Source organism: Amphiprion ocellaris, chromosome 6, assembly GCF_022539595.1.
Source record: "Amphiprion ocellaris isolate individual 3 ecotype Okinawa chromosome 6, ASM2253959v1, whole genome shotgun sequence".
Classification (NCBI taxonomy): domain Eukaryota; kingdom Metazoa; phylum Chordata; class Actinopteri; family Pomacentridae; genus Amphiprion; species Amphiprion ocellaris.
Genome location: NC_072771.1, coordinates 12,973,369 through 12,980,940, shown reverse-complemented (window position 1 = coordinate 12,980,940; position 7,572 = coordinate 12,973,369).

Genomic DNA, 7,572 nt, shown 5'->3' with positions numbered 1-7,572 from the left:
GTGGGGGGGTGATGTAGTAGTGAGAAGAGAAGAGAAGAGAAGAGAAGAGAAGAGAAGAGAAGAGAAGAGAAGAGAAGAGAAGAGAAGAGAAGAGAAGAGAAGAGAAGAGAAGAGAAGAGAAGAGAAGAGAAGAGAAGAGGAGAAATGCAGGAAAAGAGAGCAGACAGGATCAGATAGGGAAGGGAGGTGTTTGAAGAGCTCAGAGAAGAGGGTGTAATTCAGATTCTGTGGCAGCTTCTTTACCAGTGATAAAGTACAGAGGACTGGGAGAGAATACCTAAGAGCTGACACTGTAGACATTCATGTTGTACACTTACCAAATGGATGACAGCTTACCTGTGGCATCCTTTAGGACATTTTATTCACATTCTCCATAAAATCAGCTGACATTTTATGCTCACCTATATTAGAACAAGTACGTAAAAATACTGCAAAAGTACAGCTCTTAGATATGTGTACTTCACTTAAGCATCTGTATGTGCAATTTTGGACTTCTACTTCAAAGGTACTGTAAGTAGATTCCAAAGTACATAAAAAATAAATATTGTTTTTTGCAACACTGCATCTATTTTACAGACATTTTTTTCCAGTTACAAAGGAAATGCTCTTCAAATGCTCTGAACAACTTAAAGTCCCTCAGGCTGGATTAGACCTGTTTTCTGGCAACCCTGTTTTCAGAAACCAACTAATCTATATTCTCAATTATATTTCAAAAGAAGGGTATTTTCTGTTGGTAAAGTAACAGTATAGCATACTACCATACTGTTCATTAGGCTGCTGGAGGAGTGGTGGTGACAAAAGTCTCTGACAGGATTTCTATTCAAGAGACTGGTGTTTGTGTCCCATGTAAGATCATTATTTTTAGGCCTGAATTTAATTTTTCCTCTTTGTTTGGTTAGAATTAGACATCAAAACTATTGAACAGAGTTAGGAAAATACGACTCTTTGACAGCATGTTTGAAGCTTTTCCTCCATTTTCTGTGTTACCAGAATGCCATGTCTAGCCCCATCTAACATATGACTGGTCAATGAGAAAACACCAACAACAGCAGTACCAACACAATAGGATCACATGTTTGCCTGTCCAGAAAAGTCAAAAAGTCAAGAGTTTCCATGTGATTTACACTACTGGGCCAAAGTTTCAGAATGCTCCAGTTTTTCCAGCTCTTTATTGAAATTAAAGTAGGTCAAGTCTAATGAATAACTAAAAGGTAAGGTTACCCATAGATGAAAACTAATGTACATTTCAGATTATGCAAAAAGGCCTTTTTCAGGGAACAAGAAATGGGTTAATAACTTAAAGTTGTTCTGCAGCAATGGAGGTTGATCAAGCCTTCAAAGTTGGTGCTACTAAATCCTACAGGTGTCCCAACTTTTCTTGATTACTTACAACCCTCTCTATCTGCATGAAACTAGTGCTGGAACACACCGTGGCACCAAACCCTCCACAGCATTATTAGAACAGTATTGTACTGCAGAAAGTAGTGTGTTGCTATAAAAATGGAGAGGAAAGGGCAATTAACAATAGAAGAGAGACAGACCATCATGACACAAAATGTAGGTCTTTCCTACAAAGAAACTGCGAAGAAAGTCAAGGTGTCAGTGAGTACAGTTTTCTTCACCATCAAAAGACACTCAGAAACTGAAGAAAACTCTAACAGGAACAGGTCGGGAAGACCCAAAGCCACAACAGAATCAGTAGACAAGTTTCTGAGAGTCAACAGCTTGGTGATCGGCGGCTCACGGCACAACAGCTTCAAGGACAGCTTAATAGTGGTCGTAGTAAGTAAATCTCAGTTTCAACTGTGAAGAGAAGACTTGGAGCAGTAGGTTTGACAGGTCGAGTACAGGTGCCACACATTTATGGGAATTTCTACAACTGAGTTGGGAAGAACATTCTGAAGAATATTTGACTTCCATTGTGGAAAGGATGCCAAGAGTGTGTTCAGCTGGTATATCTGCCACAGTTGGCTACTTTGATGAGTCAAAAGTTTAGGATACATTTTGGTTTCTAAATTGATTTTTTTTAACTTCATTTCTTCGTTTGTTCTATGCTTTCATTTCAGAGTACAATGACACATTAACATGCATAGTTTCCAATAAAAAATGGAAAAATTGGGATGTTCTAAAACTTTTGACTGGTAGTGTATGTATTATTTGACATTACTTTAGAACTTACTGCACACATGGTTGCATGCTAGAAAAACTGCAAGGAGCTGTTAAATGCAGGGTGGTCACAGTAATGTGTATTCTGAATAGTATCTGGAAATAGTCAAAAAGCCTAAACACTCAGTTCCACTAAATGTCTAAAAACAATTTTGCAAATCCACGGATTTTTGGAGAAAGCACAAAAACCTTGTAACTCTGTGTCTCAGCAGTAAGTTTGATAATATCCTGTGGTGACTTGGTCACAATAATGTTGTCAAAAGATCTGAAACTGCTCGAGTTTCATGCCAGCTGACATATCACTCTACTCATCTGCAATAAGCTGGTATTGATATATTAGCATGGATCATGCACTGGACTACCTAAAAACATTCAGATTCAAAATCCAAATACCGGAACTACACAGATTTTTATTTTATGTCTCAAAGAATCCGCGAACAGCGATTTGGGTAAATTAACATTTAAAAGAAAGGACAAAATAAAATGAAATTAAGCGTTGAACTGGATTTCAATCCACATAACCACTACTAACACACACTTAGTATGCTGCCATGATGCCTGAAGTTTAAGGTGATCAAAGTAGTTTTGCTCCCATGTTCTCCATGTTTTCCTTTGAAATCAAAGCCAAAAATGTCTTTATGACCACTAAAAATGAGCAAATTACTGTATTTGTTTAACACACTTTACTCACAACTGCATTCTTAGTCATTTTACATTCCTGTCCAGAGTAATTTGAAATATTCATCTTCTTTGTTCATATAGTAAAATTCCATTGTTGTTTGTCCATTTGCATGTTAGAAATGGCGGTTTGGTTGATTAACAGTGTGACAGAGAGTCTTAAAAGCAGTCGTATACCATACAAGCAGAGCCACACACACATATAGACAGACCCTGAGACACTGACTTCTCCACTCCTCATGAGGATTTCTCCCCAACAGAGTGTACCATGGGAAAGTGTGTATCTGGGTCTAGTTGTGGTGAACCAGTTGAATGTGAAACTGTGTGATTATGCACAGTCTACATATCTGTGGTGGCCTATAGATCATCATCTGTGTGACAGTCAGCCTCTTTCTGTATTATCGCTGTCTCGATCACTCTGTCCCTGGAGATCACAGAGACTGGCTGACACACAGGCTCAGCTCAGAGGATACAACTCCAGTGTGACTAGTGTTGGAAATGTTGAAGGATAATACTCCAAGGATTTTGGTCAAGAGGCATAAACACTGAAATCATCCTTGTGTCCCTCATAAGTCATGTTTCTGCTGCTCCATGCTAACAGTCAAGCATCAAGTAGCATTGCTCCATGGAAAAAGGAATGTAATCATGCATGACATGCAGTCTGGTATATAAAATTTGCAATAGAAAGATGATGACTTGGGGCGAAGGCAGGGGACACCCTGGACAGGTCATCAGTCTATTACAGGGTTACACATAGAGACAAACAATCATATTCACAATTACAGACAATTTAAGGTTACCAAGCCAGAGTGGAAGCCAGAGAAAACCCACTCATGCACAGGGAGAACATGCAAACGCCACACAGAAAGATCCTAGGCCCAGGCCAGGACGAGAACCGGGGATCTTCTAGCTGCAAGGCAACAGTTCTAACCACCGAGCCACTGTGAGGCTTGCTTTTGACATGTTGCAAAAAAATATAAGCAAGGCAATTCTAAGCAGGCTTGCTTCCATTACCTGCTTTAGGCTAATTAAATTAAGCTTTATGACAATGTCTGGCAACTAAGCTTGTTGCCAGACATTGCCAGTACAGGCTACATTACTTATGGCTGTAATAGACAGTGTAGAAGAAGCAAAATCAGTTGTTTGTCAGCCTAAGAAAATCTTGAAGAATCAAACCAAATTCTCTCTATGACAGAAAAATTGAGAAAGTTTTGTGGAATTGTATTCAGTCAGAAAAGTTGTAATTATTATAATAATTACATCAAATAAGTCACAAATCATCTCACATAAGTATAAGACTTCTTTGTGGAACTGGGAAAGTGACTTTTATTTGTGTGCAATTTTTGTCATTTCTGTTAAATCCACTCCTCTTTCTAATGTGATATTTCAAAATAGACATTACAGAAACGTGGGCAATAACAGCCTCAAAAACCTCAGATTCAGACTTACAGGGTTTCATAGATAACAAACCTAAGGAAGCAATCATGTCAGTTTGCAGGGTGAGACTTTCTGCATCATTGTTCTTCTTCAAATTCAGATATGGTAAACACATATGGTTGAATTACTACAATAGTGTCTGCCATTGTGTAGCATAAAATAGTTTTACAGTGTTTGGACAGAGTTGTAGGTGAGAAGGAGTGCTTGAGTCACAGTATGAAATGTAGGAGTGGGTGGAGAAAAATTTCAATTCAGTTCAATTTTATTTATATAGCACCAATTACAGTAACATTGTCTCAAGACACTTTACAGAACCCATATGCCTGACCTCCAGAGCAAGCCAAAAGGTGACAGTGGCAAGGAAAACACCCTTTTAACAGGGAAAAAACCTCGAGCAGAACCCGGCTCTAATGTGGGGGGACCCATCTGCCTGCTGGCCGGGCGGGTTGAGAAGGACAGAAGAGGTAGAGAGGTAGAGATAGAGAGGTGGGGGGTGGGGGGGGACAAGGAACATATAACACACAATTTGATACATGCATGATAAGACAGATGATACATGCAAAGTACAGCTAACATGGAAACTGATTATAGTTTACTGCTATGGTGTACGGCTCTGGCATTAAATGTACTACATATATAGCTGGTGGTAAATTCAAAAATATGTAGATGAGCATATCAAGTATAGTGAGGGTGATGCAGAGTAGATTGGTGGAAATGGGCAGCTGGAAGCAGTGGGCTGGAGGAAGGTCAGCAGCAGCATCCCAGAGATGGAGACTGGGGACATGGAGATTTCACAGATCTGCACATTCCTAAGGAGATAGTTACATTAAAGCCATTTTAAAGCATTACATGAAGAAGTATATGCATGGAATATGTGACTTTGATTCACGCAAATGAGTTTAAATGATAATGAGTTTAAAAACTGATTTCAAAGTGGAGTTTGTGATTCTGGAGAAAGATTATAAATATTTAACTAGTTTGCATGTTAGACAGTTAGCAAGTGGCAGATTTACTGATTCACTGTACCTCCTGGACACCCTGACAGTGCTGTCTAGATTGGTATAGGTCACTTTATTTGTGTGCACCCTTTTACAGAGTCAGGGCTGTGTACGAACATGGTATTTTTTTTTCACACAAAATGGACAACCATGGGACTGTGAGAAAATATTAGCTGAATTTCATAATGAATGTGTTGGATTAGAATGGTTAACTCTACCTTTAATTTATGCCCCAGAGAGAAAATCTGATTCAGGGATCCACGGAAGTAAATGCAAAAATGTACTGTATTTAGACTTTTTGTGACAAAGACTTAATGATGCCTGATCAGTCACTTTCTCAGGTGAAGCAACATTAGGAATGAGAAGAAAAAAGCAAAAGAAAAACTCTGAATATCCCTAAATTATGGTAAAAGTGGTGGGGTGTTGGGGGAAGCAAATTCTGTCATGTGTCAATAGCTCTAGCTGTTCCTAATTGGGCAACCAGCAAATCTTTCCCTTGGGAAACGAAGGAAAGTAGTTTCTCAGGAGTGAGTATTGATAAGGTTGTGTGTAATGGTCCCTTTTGTGTCTGATCCATGTATGTCTCTTTGTGGTGCTTGTCCCCGACTGAGAGACAGACAGATATAGGCCCCATTATAGATGAATGTCTGCCTGTGATCGATGACCTGTGGGACTAAACACAGATCCGCCATCGATACATTTCAGCACACACACACACACACACACACACACACACACACACACACACACACACACACACACACACACACACACACACAGAGAGAGAGAGAGAGAGAGAGAGAGCCTTCTATCATTTCATTTATCATTAATTACAAAGCATAGACGAATCCCAGGTTTAGGAGGATGATAATGATCCAAGACCTTGGCTGTTTGTGTCTGTGGGAGAGTTTATAGGAAAGAAACGACAGAGACTTTACAGGAAGGACGCTTCTGTCCTTCTTCTTACCTCCCACTCCTGCTGTTGCCGTGTGTTTACATGCCTTTACCATCGCTGATATTAGCTCATATCCCAGTAAACCTCACAGTCAAGATGAGCTATTTCCATGCATTGTTACTTCCATCACACAAACAGCACTGCATAAGTGCACAGGATATTCTGAACATCATCATTTAGATGGACCATAAAGACTCCCCGTCAAAGGGATGAGACACTTAAAGCCTTTGTGTTGGTGGTAGCGCTAACAATAGAAGCAGTAGTGATAGCAAACAGCTCAACTAGGATGCCTTTGAGCAGTAAAGCTCAGACAGAGCAGGTTCCTATTGAGTCTTTGGCTCTGCTTGTAAACTTTGTCTTCCCAAGTGACGATTTGACTATGACACCATTATTCTAACATTAGCCACTCTGTAGTAACACGGGCGATGTCAAGCAAGCTGCATGAACTTTATTTCTCAAATTAATCTTATTTTTCTTTCTGCATTTACTTTTTGTGGATTCCAACAACTTGAATTTACCCTTTGTCCCTTTAAACTGGTATTTACATTTCAGCAAAAGTGCAAAAATCAAGTATGCAGCTCACCATGACGGCCAAGTTTTCTGCTGCAACTCAACTTCTGTTTCCGATGTGTAGGATTACAGAGTAAAGAACAGCAGGTTGTATTGACAAAATCATGTCATGAACATTTAGGCAAAGTAAACTTATAGGTTGGACCGACAGGAAACTTTAAAAATTGACTTTAAAAATTAAGCTGGAGCAGTGAAGACTGTTTATTTGGGAGGAAGTGTCTCTAATTTTAACATTTATCTAACGTTTAGCTACATCTTACTTAAACCATTGCCATTAATTACTTGCTGACTTAATTTGGATAAACCTAATTCAGTAGTGTGTTACCAATGGAAGCGATTCATGTAAGCTTCTTGTTGGTTACTTCTACTCATGTTATACCAATGATCCAACTGTAGCATTCTAGGTAATGGATGCACTAAGCAAATAATGCCTGCTGTTTTTTTAGAACAACTTTCACACATCAAGATCAGTTTACATGCTATGAGGAGTAATATTGCCTTTGTTAGTTACTTGAGAAATGTAGTCACTGATACACTCATTGCGATGAGAATACAATATCAGATAATAATGTTTCATTAATAGCCTAATTATTAAACAGAGAGGGTGAATATTTAAATCATTATTTTTCTCTAGCGCCCCTATTTGGTTGACATCGGTGGTTTTGATTGAAATGTCTTCACAGCTATACGATAGGTTGTCATGACATTAAAGAACTTTGAACTCACTTGTACACTCAGCTCATCTATGTACGGTTGCTTTATCAGAAC